Raw genomic sequence first — 16,141 nt, 5'->3', positions numbered from 1 at the left:
CATACATTGGAACTTTATCCATCTATTGTCGATTCACCTTAACGTTGATCCATAATCTGCCACTTGATAACTTGACCTCTTATATAACACTGCCGATAGGGCTTACGTCTCATCGGGGAATATTTGAAGTGATTAGACTGATCCACCTGGGGGAGATATCATGCTTCCATAACCGTATTTCATAGCATCCCAACGTGATTCATCCTATTGGGGTTATTCTAATCCCGTACAACTCATGAAATTCCCCCCTCCTTTTTTTTCTTTAAATCATAACTCAATCGAAGGCCCAAATGTCATCCTTTATCTATCACAATTATACTCTCATTGTACTGCTAGGGTAGCATTCCATCTCTTCTAAATGCTATTAGTCTTAGACTCTTTTGAGTTCATTCAGGCTATACTGAGCTTTGTATAACTTAGAGACACCATTAGCTCTCTTGTTTTCATGGGCTTAATATCGAGGACTTATCCATTCTCGTTATCTTCATACTCTCCCTTTCTCATCCTTACTCCTGTCACAAAACCTTATCGCTTTACTATACTTTAGTTTTCCACTTACACATATCCATTTATACTACTCGCAACCTCCTTTCAACTTTCTTGCACCATAGATTTCCTTACGTTTTTTCTAGAACATCGAGCGAGACATCGCATTGTCTCAAACTCTTCTTTACTCTTTAGTTTCCTCTTCCTTCTGATCAGCCTTTATGTAGGCTTAAGCTATCTTCTGATCTGTGGCTTATGGAATTTAGTTATTACTTTAGCCTTTCATGGATGCTATGGAAAACCATGATACAATCCTGTAATGATTCAATCATTTGTCTATGACCTGGACCCAATTCCTTCTCAAGTATTACTTTTGGTTTTACTCCCCGCTCATTAGCCATGGTAGGTTCCACTGTCTTTTGTATTGCATACAATTTTGTAGTGGGACTGTTGTTACACGACCATTTCCTCTTTAGGTCACTATGCTTAGGTTGAAGCCGTCTTCCTTATTTCCTCAGCTAGTCTTTCGTTGTAGTACTTAGGGAAGACCCTCTGACTCTTGTAAATCCGCGAGCTTATTATATCGTATTCCCGATAAAATTTTTGATGTTCGTACTCACCTATAATTATCCTTAGTTACTCACCTCCATACTCATGTGCTCTTACGGCTGCTTCTGAACTGTAGTTTTGACTGTCTTCCCAGTGGGACTCTCTTTTATTTCTGCAACACTCATACGGTACCTTTAACTACCCCACTCCCAGCTGAATATTTCTCAAGGGTCATGATGTCATATCTACGAGACTGAATTCCCCATGGTTAGGTTCACTATGTTCATCTTGCACAATCTGTTAATTCGTCTGTAGCCTCTTGTCTAGCCACAACTAGGCTCTTCCTGAATCAACTGCTAACTATTCGTTGGCCCATTCTCATATCAATATTCCGCGTAATCTTTCTTAGCTTATTTCCTTTGTCTTAAGTCACCTCTCACACTGGATCCTTATTTATCAATAACCTTTCGGGCAGGAACCCTGATTTATATTCCTTGACGTCGTGCTTGCATAATGTTCTGGAATCATAATATATCTATAGGATTTGGATAAGTGCAATCTCCTTCCTTTCTCATTTTTATCGCATTCTTCCTTTACCATGTCATAGTTACTAGAATCACTTGATTATGACTTAATGCCATATCACTCCATATTCCGCCATTTAGGGGAGTACTAACATTTAGTGTTACGATGATCTACGTATAGATGTTTTACCTTCTCGTCTTTGGCATCTTTTCACATCATTGATGATCCTTACTCGCCTCGCGGTAATCTTTCTGTACCAAGGATAATGGAATTCCTCACTCGCGAGGGTGACACTTAATGTAACTGGCACATACAATCCCTTAAGCTTAGCTTTACTCAACTTGCTTGCTTTGGGGAAGCGTCTTCCTAAATGATCGTTAAAGGGTACTCTTCTGTCGTCCATTCTATTATCGCTGGGTCGCAATCTCTGAAATTCTCATGATGCTGACTATTACTCGGTCCCTAGTTCATGCTTAGTTTATCTTGTTCATCAGTCCATGCCGAATTCTTATTACTCTGGGGTCTAACTTTTCCTTTTGGTAGTCGCGTTGTAGTCACGAACTTTTTTCTCGAAATGAGGATATGACTTTATAGCCTATATTCTTTTGTTATCTCAAGGCTTGTCACCTCCCGTCCTTTCCTTCACTTGACTATAGATTCTATAATACTGTCATCATTTTGATCTACCATTGTCATACATGTATCACATCTTACTCATAATGCTTCATTAACTCTCTTCTTATTCCCCGCTAACATTTATGTCTATCACTTTATTCTGAAAACTCGAACAAGATATTCTTTTGCTTTTAGCTCCCCTTGCCCCATCTACTGCCTCTTTGGGTTGCCTAACATTCTTTCCCCACTAGGGATGGGAGCTACACTAAGGTAATATTTATCCCTTCAAGGCTTCTAGTGCCTATCTTTGTAGTACTCATATCTAGTTGTACTATTTTAGAGTGAACCATCTGGGTGTCTCGCAAGGAGATCTATTACCACATTTGCAATATCCTTCGGAAATGTCAACTAACACAAATAATTCATTCACTATTTTGGGTTACTCTAACCCCAGCGAGATCCTGATATCCCATCCTTCTCTTAAACCACACCTGTCAGCCCCCATAGGGCATAATTGAAATGGGTGTAACTAATTGTATATATCTCTGTTACTGTTGAAAGTAAATCAAAAGGCTTATATTCTTCTACCTGAATTGTAAATAATGATAATCTTCACTAACTGGGTACCTCGTACCCTTCTTCATCTTGCTTCTTTTATTCGTTGAAGCTTGTATCTACCTTCTGAATCTCTCATTGCCTTTCACTATAGGGGTGGATAGATATTCTTACCTTAAGGCTCCTTATCAAGAGGCTTTCATGTCATAGTAAACACATGATCTACTGAAGACCTTACATTTACTCATCATAAGCATCATGAAAAATTGAGCTCCTCTGACTCAACTCTTCCATAGCCACATTCAATCTCTTACCAACTGTCTTTCTAGATGTAGGTATCATCGTATTACGAATAGAATTTAGGAATTTGAATTCTTATAAGTGAGCTCTACCACACGATCTAGAGTAAGAAGAAAGAGTGACAGTCCTAAATGCCCTGTAGCCTCCTACTTATAACTGTGGTGCACAACACACCCCTAAAAAAGACTTTACTTGACACAACTTGTAGACTCCCTAAGACAGAACTGCTCAGACACCACTTTTGTCACGACCCAAACCGATGGGCTGCGACGAGCACCCGGTACCTTACTCAACCGAGTATCAACATAAAGTATCTTTTCATGTCATACTATCATAGATAACTGAGATGGAAAGCTTCCATGAAATAAGTAGAATACAACATGTAATACCAACTTATACATAAGACATACGGGCCTATAAGACCAAAATAACCACTCGTACACTGAACATAGGCCGACAAGGCCATACAATCTTTTACGTACATGACATTTGTCTACAAGCCTCTAAGGATTCATAATTTTCATAAGGTCGGGACAGAGTCTCGCCATACCAAACAATACACGTCTAAGTCATACTAACCAAAAAAGCAACTCCGAAGCAAATGGAGCGCACCAACATCTTCCACTTAGCTGATAGCCTACTTGGAGGGCTCTCGAACCTATCTATCGGGACCTGCGGGCATGAAACACAGTGTCCCCACGCAAAAGGGACGTCAGTACAAATAATGTACCGAGTATGTAAGGAATGAAAATCAGTAAATAATAGACATGAGAGAAACATGGAGTAAAAAACTCGACATGTACGTTTGCATAGCTCTGTGAATCATTTCATTTTCTTATAATGTCATGCATATGCATATAAATGTCATATCATGCATAGGTATATGCGTTCATAACATTATCAAGCCTCTGAGGGCATCCTATCATATCATTTCAGCCACTGTGGGCAAATCATCAACGTATACCAGCTGATCAGGTGGTGGTGCATATATAACGCCACAAACTTCCCATATCCCATATACATATATATACATATATATATATACGCGTATATAACACCATCTATTCATGGGTCAATGTGCATATATAAATGCATGAAATGCATATGAAATACGTTAATACAATCTCTCGGTACGTCATAAGACCATTATGCCTCTAATTAATATCATGAAATAAACTTTACCAACTTACGTATTTTTGAGACCTATGAACAGATGATAAATTAATATGACACATGGGGAATCAAGAACATAAGCAACTCTAGTATTTCTATGAATAAAGTCATTTATAGAAGCTGTGCATTTGCTCGTTTCGTTCGTGTCGTATAGATCATACCAAAAAGAAAGAAGGGATAGCCTTAACATACCTGAGTCGATTCTTGACAATCCCTCTAACACACATAAACTTTGACAAAACACGTGACGGCAAGATCGGAGTAGGGAAAATCTATTGCTTAAAATACTAAGAATTCTCGTTTGATTCCTTGGATATGTTGTGAAATCTTGTATGAACAGTTGAAGATCCATACTTAGCATTTGCTATATGACTTACGTTTGAAACTTAGGTTTTGTAACATACAAACATTTCTGTTTTGAATGCATATCATAATGGAATTGTGACTTGTGTCTTTTAATAATGGACATGGCTCACGTTTTATGTGTCTCTCCATTATTAAATGGAAATGACTCACTTTCTTTACGAATTGCCACATAACTTAGTTACTTTTGAGTCATAATTCTTTGATTCTTTATCTGCCACGTTACTACACTTTCAACTTATCCAAATTTTCAGCCCTTCTCCTTAATCAATTTATTAATCCCCCACTAATTCAATAATTAACCAATTACCCACATAATTAAGAATTATCTTAAATTACTTAAAATATTACTCACTTTTAGCATACCTTATACACCTTACTATCTTGATCATGTGGTACCTTGTATGGCACTAGTCCATAAATACCGAGTATTTTAGCTCGGGCCGTATTTTATCCCAACATGTCAAACTTGGATGAAAATTCATTTTCTTTGACTTGCTTCCACTGTCACCTTCACGAATTCGTTTGAAATAGTATAATACTTATAACCTCAAAAATAATCTCATTTCCGAGCATACGTCGATTAACTTACGACGAAACTTCAACATACGAAAATGCGGGATGTAACAGTGTGGTAGACTTCAAGGGTAGCTGGGATGATCATCTGCCGATTATTGGGTTTGCATATAATAATAGCTACCATTCCAGTATTCAGATGGATCCATATGAAGCTCTTCACGGTCGGAAGTGTAGGTCGCCTATAGGGCGGTTCGATGTTGGGGAAACTACGTTAGTAGGACCAGAATTGGTACAACAGGGAGTCGAGAAAATTAAGCTTATACAGGAAAGGCTATTAGCAGCTTAAAGCTGTCAGAAGTCTTATGCGGATAATCGACGGCGAGACTTGGAGTTTCAGATTAATGACTGGGTATTCCTAAAGGTATCACCGATGAAAGGTGTCATGAGGTTCGGTAGGAAAGGAAAACTTAGCCCTTGGTACATTAGACCATATAGGATCATACGCAAGGTAGGCCAAGTAGTATATGAGTTAGACTTGCCTTCGAACTTGGAGTCTATACATCCAGTCTTTTATGTTTCTATGCTCCGTAAATGTATCGGAGATCCTTCCAGAATCGTGTCAGTTAACGACGTTCAGGTCACCGAGCAGCTATCATATGAAGAAACTCCCATTGCTATACTAGGCAGACAGGTTCGGAGATTGAGAACATAAGATGTAGCTTCGGTGAAAGTACTTTGGAGAAACAACAATGTGGAAGAAATGACTTGGGAGGCCGAGGAAGACATGAAGTCTAGATATCCCTACTTATTTCCTCCTCCAGAGAAGGGTCCTACTGAGACATCACAACCTTAAGGTACGTGTATGGATTCTTGTGTTAGTTATTGTCATAGGTCGTGTGAGGCCATTGTCGTTATTGATGATTGTGGTCCTAGGTGGCGTTGAATTATTGAGTTTCTACAGGAAGGGTTGGTAGTAGTATTGTTACAAAGGCGACTCTGCCAAAGTTATATAGATCCTGGGGAGTTAAACATTCGAGGACGAATGTTTCTAGGGGGCAAGGAAGTTACATCTCGTGTTTTCGTACGTTAAAGTTTCGTCTTTAGTTAATTGACGTAGACTCGTGATGAGATTATCTTGAGGTTAATATATTTATGCTATTTATCACAAGCGATAAGTAAGTACCATAAAGGGTAAGGGGTACACGAATCAAAGAAAATGAGGTTCGTTGAAGGTTGCCGATTTGGGATAAAATACAGTCCGAGCTATAATACCCGATATTTATAGACTAGTACCATACAAGGTACCATATGACCGTAATAGTATGATGTATAAAGTATATTAAAAAGAAGTAGTATTTTAGGTAATTTGAGATAATTTTTAATTATGTGGAAAATTGATTAATTGTCGGGTAATGGGACATTTCCTAATTAACTAATAAATTCGATAAAGATTAAAATTCCCCACCCCCACCCCCACATGGCAGCAAGCCACTTCTTAAACAAATGACTCTTAGTCATTTTTTATTAGATGGCAACCTAATTGACAATTAAAAGACACTTCATTTCTTATATTTTGTATACAAAAGCACTACAATCAGAACGTTAGCAATTCTTACAAGTTTGGTTTCTTCCTAATTCAAATTCAAAATATTTTCAAACCAAATGCTAAAACTCAATCCAACAAAATTTCTTTCGACCAAATCAATTCCAGCGAGAATTATTAGCACCTTAGCAACGTAAAATTTTGCGGTTCTAAAGGAGTACGGTGCAACCTTTTCCAAGAATATCATACGGATTTTTCCCTACTCCAGGCATGTTAAGGCTATCTCTTCTTTCTTTTTGGCCTGATCCAAATTATATAGAAGAAACGAGCAAACGCACAATTTTCATAAAGGACTCTATTCATAGAAATACTAGGGGTCTCTATGTTCTTGATTCCCCATTTGACATATTATTATATCTTCTGTTCATGGGTCTCAGAATGATACGCAGTTGATAAAGTTTATCCAAAAGGAATATTGAGATTATTAACATATTTCCATGCATTTATTCATTTATACATGTACCTTGACCCATGATCAAATGGCGTTATATACGCGTATTTATATGTATATATATGTATATGGGATATGGAAAAAGGTTACGGCGTTATATACGCACCACCACCTGATCAGTTGGTATATGTTGATGATTTTTCCCACAGTGGCTGAGATGATATGATGGGATGCCCACAGAGGCTTGATGATATTATGTACACCTATACCTATGCATGACACATATTTATACGCACGTGCATGATATTATAAATGTTTCAGGATTTACCAAGTGACTTACACTTATAGTCGAAATTCTTTATTCCATGTTTCATCTATATTTGTTATGTACTGATTTTTATGCCTTACATACTCAGTATATTATTCGTACTGACGCCCTATTCTTGGGGCCTATGTTTCATGCCCGCAGGTGCAGATAGGCAAGTCGACGGTCCCCCTTCTTAGGATCCCCGATCAGCGAGAGTTGGCGTGCTCCACTTGATCTGGAGCTGCTTTTGATTTTGGTACGGTATGCTTGTATACATATATGGGTATAACGTGGCCCAGTCCCGTCCTTGTATAGTTGTATTTTCTATTAGAGGTCTGTAGACAATTATGTATAGTTGGATAGTATATGGCCTTGTCGGCTTCTAGTTTTGGCTATATATAGTTGTCTATAGCCGCCTTGCCGGCTCACCCCACTGTATTTCGTATATCTATCTATATATGTCTTTTGGGAAGGTTTCTCTCACATACACTATTCATGTTGATATCTTACACGTATGCTTAAGGTTGTTCGACAAGTAGGACTCAGGCATCCGTCGTGGCCCATTGGTTTGGGTCGTGACACATTTCTTCTTACTCAACCTGTTTTCCTCCCACTTAGTGCATTATTGGTCCATTGATCCCCTCTGCACCACCTGCACTGAAAGGCAACATATTAGAACCAAATCAGACCAAATCTCTATCGAATTAACCAAATCAATAACACAAAGCACACATAAATATTAAGTAATTTTAAGTGCATCAAACAATTTGACGCGCGCAAAACCGGTTTGTAAAACTTAGGCTCGCTAGTAAAAGATAGTATAGTATTTTAATCGTCTCCACATGGATTGTTTTAAATAATGTTCAAATAAATCTTCAGCTTAACACTATTCAGGAAAATAAACCTTTGATTTTGAATTATCAACGAACTAAGAGTAAAACTAAAATTATTGATCGTGAATGAATAATGAAAATTGAGTGACTAAAAAGCAATGATTGAATATCAAGATGAGAAATAAAGGCTTTGACAAGATATGTGATTAACTATTATTATGGGCAACTTTGTGTTATGTTCACTCTTAACTTCTATTGACTCTTTCGATTTCAACAGATGATAAGGCTATCTTAAGGATTCAAATTCTTGTTTCAAATGAATTAGAGTTCGCTAAACAGGTCCGTAATGTATCTTTCATGGTTAGGGAGAAGGTTTTGCTAAAGGTATCACCCATGAAGGGTGTTATGAGATTTGTGAAGAGGGGAAAGTTGAGCCTCTGGTTCATTGGGCCTTTTGAGGTGCTTCAGAGGATAGGGGAGGTGGCTTATAAGCTTGCCTTGCCACCCAGCTTGTCGAGTGTGCATCTAGTGTTTCATGTTTCCATGCTCCGGAAATATATTGGCGATTCGTCCCATGTTTTGGACTTCAGCACGGTTCAGTTGGAGGGTGATATGACTTATGATATGGAGCCGGTGGCCATTTTGGATCGGCAGGTTCGAAGGTTGAAGTCAAAGGATATAGCTTCGGTGAAGGTGCAATGGAGAGGTCAGCCTACGGAGGAGGCCGCCTGGGACACCGAGCGGGAGATGCGGAGTAGATATCCATGCCTATTCGAGACTCCAGGTATGTTTCTAGACCCGTTCGAGGACGAACAGATATTTGAGAGGGGGAGGATGTAACGACCCGGCCAGTCGTTTCGAGAGTTATAACCCCGTTTCCCCCATTTCTACTTCTTTATGTGTTATTTAGCTGCATTGTGATGTATCGGTTAGTTGGTTCGGGTCCGGAGTGTTTTCGGAGTGGAATGAGACAGTTAGTCTCTTATTTAGAACCTTAGGTTGGAAAAGTCAATCGGATGTTGGCCTATGTGTAAACGATCTCGGAATTTAATTATGATGGCTCCATTAGCTTCGTTAGGTAATTTTGGACTTAGGAGCGCGTCCGGAATATGATTTGGAGGTCCGAAGCGGAATTAGGCTTGAATTGGCAAAAGTTGGAAATTTGGCGATTTCGGTCGATAGTGGAAAATTTGATATTGGGGTCGGAATGGAATTTCGGAAGTTGGAGTAGGTTCGTAGTGTCATTTGTGACGTGTGTGCAAAATTTGAGGTCATTAGGACGTGGTTTGGTTGGTTTCGGCATCGGTTGCCGAATTTGGAAATTTAGAAGTTTTTAGGCTTGAATCTGAGAGTAATTTGGTGTTTTGATGTTGTTTTGAGTGATTCGAAGGTTCGACTATGTTTGTATGTTGATATATGACTTGTTGGTATTTTTGGTTGAGGTCCCGAGGGAATCGGGGTGATTCCGGGTGGTTAACGGATTTGTCGAAGTTGGAAAATGCAGCTGAAGTTGCTGCTACTGATATTTGCGCACCTGCGGAAAGGGAGTCGCAGGTGTGGGGCTGCTGGTGCGCATGGGGGTTCACAGGGGCGGGTAGTGCTGGGCTAGGCAGGATGCGTAGGTGCAAGAAGGCTATCGCATCTGCGAGCCCGCAGGTGCGAGACCTGTGGCGCAGATGCGGAAGGAAGGAAGAAGGTTGGCTTCGCAAATGCGGCGTGTCACGCGCAGGTGCGACAGGTCGGCCGCAGATGCGGAACCTGGCCTCGTAAGTGAGTTCCGCACCTGTGATGGATTTTTCCACAGGTGCGGTTGCGCAAAAGCGAGAAATGGTCCGCATGTGCGAAAAAGCCTGGGCAGAAACCATAAATAGAACACTTCGCGAATTTGGTTCATTTCCACCATTTGCAAGTCGGATTTTGGAGCTTTTAGTGTGATTTTTGAAAGGTGATTCAAGGGATATCAGTGAGGTAAGTTGTTTGAGACCTAATACTTGTATATATGGTGATTTTCCATTGTTTAATCATGTAATTAGTGAAAATGAGGGGTTAGGGCTTGAAGTTGTTTGGAGAGTAATTTAAAGATTTGAAGGACCAAATGATGTCGGATTTTGATGAATTTGGTATGGTTAGACTCGTGAGTGAATGGCTTTCTAGTTTTGTAAATTTTGTCGGATTTTGAAACGTGGGCCTGGGGGCTGGGTTTGAGCCAATTTCGGGTTTTTGGTCTAAATTGGTAGTTTTTCTTGTGGAATTCATTCCATTAGCGTATATTGATGGTATTGTACTGATTATGAATAGATTTGGAGCATTTGGAGGCCGAGTCCAGAGGCAAGCGCATTGCGGGGTAGAGATTTGACCAGTTTGAGGTAAGTAACGATTGTAAATCTAGTCATGAGGGTATGAAACCCAAGATTTCGTATCATTCTAGTTTAGGTGACGCACATGCTAGGTGACGGGCGTGTGGGCATGCACTGTTGGGGATTGTGACTTGGTCCGTCCCGTAGCAACTGTAAAGTTGCATATTTTATTGAAACTATATGATACTTATATGTCTTAGAAAGAGTTTCTGTAAATTGGGCTGAAGGCCATATTTGGGCCTTGTGCTAGTGCTGTTTGGACCCTTAGGGGCCTTTTCTTACTATCCTCTCACTGTTTTCGATTGAAAATCTATACTCAGTCATGGTTATACTTGTTTACTGCATAACTCAGTTTTATGACTCTATTTTGATGCATATAAATGTTGTTTTGGGCTGAATGCCCTGTTTTTACTGAAATGCCCGAGTGGCTTGAGAGGTTTATGACTGAGTGAGGCCAAGGGCCTGATTTGTGAGGATATTTATGTGATCGGGCTGCACGCTGCAGCATATTTCATATAGGCCGAGGGCCTGAGTGATTTATGTCACGATTTGTGTTGATATAGTGCTTGGGCTGAAGGAGCCCCTCCGGAATCTGTACACACCCCCAATGAGTGTAGGTACCTACTGAGTGCGAGTGTCGAGTGCCAAGTGCCGAGTGCTGAGTGACTGGAAGGCATGACTGATTGTGAGGTATGCCCGAGTGGCAAGAGTGATTGTGAGGTTTGCCCGAGGGGTTGTATATGAGTGATACTTTGCCCGAGGGGCTGTTTATGATTTCATCATTTTTGCTCACCTTTACATTTTTCCTCTGTTTGAAAACTGTTGAACATTATCCTTAAATGTTTTTTTACTGGAACTAAGTTTAAACGAGATATTTTGATTCAAATCCTGATTGTAAAAGCATGAGGTATTTTACTGAGATTTCATGATATGACTGTTATATGCTTTATTGTTCGTCACTACTGCTCAGCCTTTATTTAATGTTATTACTTACTGAGTTGGCGTACTCACGTTACTCCCTACACCTTGTGTGCAGATCCATGTGTAGCTGGACACGGTAGCGATTGTTGATTATTCTGGTTGCAGATTTTCTCGGAGATAGCAAGGTAGCTATTTGGCGATTGCAGCCTCTGCTCTTCTCCCCCTTATCTTCCTCTAGCTGTATTTAGCTATTTTCCAGGCTGAGGTAGCCTTGATATTGTTAGACAGATTTTAGTAGATGCTCATGACTAGTGAAACACCGACGTCGGGCTTTTCTTTTCCTCACTTTTATTTTGATTTGAACTCCTTTACGAAGGTTTTTATGTTAAATAACATTGAAGTTATCTTTGAAATGAAAATATCGGTTTTTTTTGGAAATGAGTCGGCTTGACTAGTTCCACAATAGGCACCATCATGACAGGGGTTAGTTTGGGTCGTGACACTTAGGCTCGCTAGTCAAAGATAGTATAGTATTTTAATTATCTCCACAGAGATTGGTTCAAATAATGTTCAAATAAAGCTTCAGCTTTAACAGTATTCAGGAAAATAAACCTTTGATTTTGAATTATCAACAAACTAAGAGTAAAACTAAAATTATCGATTGTGAATAAACAATGGAAATTGAGAGACTAAAAAGCAACTATTGAATATCAAGGTGTTAAATAAAGGCTTTGACAAGATATGTGATCAACTATTATTATGGTCAACACTGTGTGATGTTCATCCTTAACTTCTATTGACTCTTTCGATTGAAACAGATGATTAGGCTATCTTAAAGATTCAAATTCTTGTTTCGAATGAATTAGAGTTCGCTAAACAACCTAACGATATGTGTTGTGAAACTCTGCAAACATACGTTGAATGAATGATCTTATGAAGAACGTCTCTCGACTATTCTTCTAGATTGGGTCAATTAATAACTCTACAAGCTCTTTCGATTACCTAGAAGAGTCGTGAAATCAACCCAAACAGAATAACACAATGCGAATTGTAGCAACACTTCTCTTTTGATTAAAATAAAACCACAATTAACCTTGCAATTCAATTAGTAACTCGTTCAAGGAATTCAGGCAACTAACCGAAATCAAACCCAAAACAATAGTCAAATCACTATATCTGTCAATAACCCTAAGAAAGATTACTCCATAGTATTAAGAGATTAACAAAAAATTACAATCCCCAAAATCAAACAAACTTGCGTATTGAATGAATTGGATGAAGTATTTAGAGTGTATGTTGTTTCCTTGCCTTCATCTCTCCAACAATTGCTCGAAAATCCAAGATAGGTCAAAAGGCTGCCTCCAAATTTACAAAACTAGTCTTGACTAGAATTCCGGGAGAAGAACGTGCACGGCCGCGCACCTCTAGCAGACTTCTGTGGCACTTGCGTGCTCAGGTACGTGTTTGGTGGTTTCTCATTCGCGGCCGCGTATGAGCATTTCTTCTTGCTCGACCTGTTTTCCTCAAACTTAGTGCATTATTCATCCATTGATCCCCTCTGCACCACCTGCACTGAAAGGCAACATATTAGACCCAAATTAGACCAAATCTCTATCGAATCAACCAAATCACTAACACTAAGCGGGCATAAATATTAAGTAATTTTAAGCTCATCAAACAATTTGACGAGTGCTAAACCGGTGTATAAAACTTCGGCTCACTAGTCAAATATAGTATAGTATTTTAATCGTCTCCACAGGGTTTGGTTTAAACAATGTTCAAATGAATCTTCAACTTAACACTATTCAGTAAATTAAACCTTTGATTTTGAATTATCAACGAAGTAAGAGTAAAACTAAAATTATCGATTGTGAATGAATCATGGAAATTGATTGACTAAAAAGAAACGATTGAATATCAAGGATAGAAATAAGGGCTTTGACAAGATATGTGATCAACTATTATTATGGGCAACTCGGTGTTATGTTAACTCTTAACTTCTATTGAATCTTTTGATTTAAACAGATGATTAGGCTATCTTAAGGATTAAAATTCTTGTTTCGAATGAATTAGAGTTCGCTAAACAACCTAACGATATGTGCTGTGAATCTATGAAAAAATATGTTGAATCAATGATCTTTCGAAGAACGTCTCTCGAATATTATTCTAGATTGGATCAATTGATAACTCTACAAACTCTTTCGATTACCTATGAAAGTCGTGAAATCAACCCAAACAAGATAACACAATGCGAATTGCAACGACAGTTTTCTTCGATTAAAGTAAAATCATAATTAACCTTGCAATTCAATTAGTAACTCATTCAATGAATTCAGTCAACTAACAGAAAGCAAACCCAAAACAATAGTCAAATCACAATATCCGTCAATAACACGAAGAAAGATTACTCCATAGTATTAAGAGAACAAGAAAAAATTACAATCCCCAAAATAAAACAAACTTGCGTATTGAATGAACTGGATGAAGTATTTAGAGTGTCTGTTGTTTCCTTGCCTTCTTCTCGCCAACAATTGCTCCAAACTCCCAGATACCTAGTTTTTGGACGAGCTAGGCTTCATATAGGTCAAAAGTGTGCCTCTAAATATACAAAAATAGTCTTGACTATAATTCCGGGAGACGAATGTGCGCGGCCGCGCACCTGTAGCAGACTTTTGTGCTACTTGCGCGCTCAGGTGTGCGTTTGGGGTTTGCTCGTTCGTGGCCGTGTACGAGCATTTCTTCTTGCTCAATCTGCTTACCTCCCACTTAGTGCACTATCCGTCCATTGATCCCCTCTACACCACCTACACTGAAAGGCAACATATTAGACCCAAATCAGACCAAATCTCTATCGAATCAACCAAATCAATGACAGAAAGCGGGCATAAATATTAAGTAATTTTAAGCTCATCAAACAATTTGACGAGTGCAAAATCGGTGTATAAAACTTAGACTCGCTTGTCAAAGATCGTATAGTATTTGAATCGTCTCCACATGGATTGGTTTAAATAATGTTCAAATAAATCTTCAGCTTAACACTATTAAGGAAAATAAATCTTTGATTTTGATTTATCAACGAACTAAGAGTAAAACTAAAATTATCAATTGTGATTGAATAATGGAAATTGAGTGACTAAAAAGCAACGATTGAATATCAAGGTGTGAAATAAAGGCTTTGAAAAGATATGTGATCAACTATTATTATGGCCAACTTTGTGTTATATTCATTCTTAACTTCTATTGACTCTTTTAATTTCAATAGATGATTAGGCTATCTTAAGGATTCAAATTCTTATTTCGAATGAATTAGAGTTCGCTAAACAACCTAATGATATGTGCTGTGAAACTATGCAAAAATACGTTGAATGAATGATCTTACGAAGAATGTCTTTCGACTATTCTTCTAAATTGGGTCAATTAATAAATCTACAAACTCTTTCAATCACCTAGGAGAGTCGTGAAATCAACCCAAACAGAATAACACAATGCAAATTGCAGCAACACTTCTCTTTCGATTAAAGTAAAACCACAATTAACCTTGCAATTCAATTAGTAACTCATTCAAGGAATTCAGTCAACTAATAGAAAGCAAACCCAAAACAATAGTCAAATCACAATATCGGTCAATAACCCTAAGAAAGATTACCCCATTGTATTAAGAGAACAAGAAAAAATTACAATCCCCAAAATCAAACAAACTTGCGTATTGAATGAATTGGATGAAGTATTCAAAGTGTATGATGTTTCCTTGCCTTCATCTCACCAACCATTGCTCCAAAATTCAAGATACCTAGTTTTTGGGCTTTATATAAGTCAAAAGGCTGCCTCCAAATTTACAAAAATAGCCCTGACTAGAATTCCGGGAGAAGAACGTACGCGGCCGTGCACCTCTGGCAGACTTTTGGTGCACTTACGCGCTCATGTACACATTTGGGGGTTGCTCGTTTGCGGCCACGTATGAGCATTTCTTCTTGCTCGACCTGTTTTCCTCAAACTTAGTGCACTATTCGTCCATTGATCCCCTCTGCACCACCTGCACTGAAAGGTAACATATTAGACCCAAATTAGACCAAATCGCTATCGAATCAACCAAATCAATAACACTAAGAGGGCATAAATATTAAGTAATTTTAAGCTCATCAAACAATTTGACGAGCGCAAAACCGGTGTATAAAACTTCGGCTCGCTAGTCAAAGATAGTATAGTATTTTAATCGTCTCCACAGGGTTTGGTTTAAATAATGTTCAAATGAATCTTCAGTTTAACAATATTCAGTAAATTAAACCTTTGATTTTATATTATCAACGAAGTAAGAGTAAAACTAAAATTAACGATTGTGAAGGAATAATGGAAATTGATTGACTAAAAAGCAATGATTGAATATCAAGGTGAGAAATAACGGCTTTGACAAGATATGTGATCAACTATTATTATGGGCAACTCGGTGTAATGTTCACTCTTACCTTCTATTGACTCTTTTGATTTCAACAGACGATTTGGCTATCTTAAGGATTCAAGTTCTTTTTTCGAATGAATTAGTGTTCGCTAAACAACCTAACGATATGTACTGTGAAACTATGCAAAAATATGTTGAATGAATGATCTTACGAAGAACGTCTCTCGACTATTCTTCTAGATTGGGTC

Source organism: Nicotiana tomentosiformis, chromosome 8 (assembly GCF_000390325.3).
Source record: "Nicotiana tomentosiformis chromosome 8, ASM39032v3, whole genome shotgun sequence".
NCBI classification, from domain to species: Eukaryota; Viridiplantae; Streptophyta; class Magnoliopsida; order Solanales; family Solanaceae; genus Nicotiana; species Nicotiana tomentosiformis.
This window is presented reverse-complemented; position numbering follows the sequence as displayed.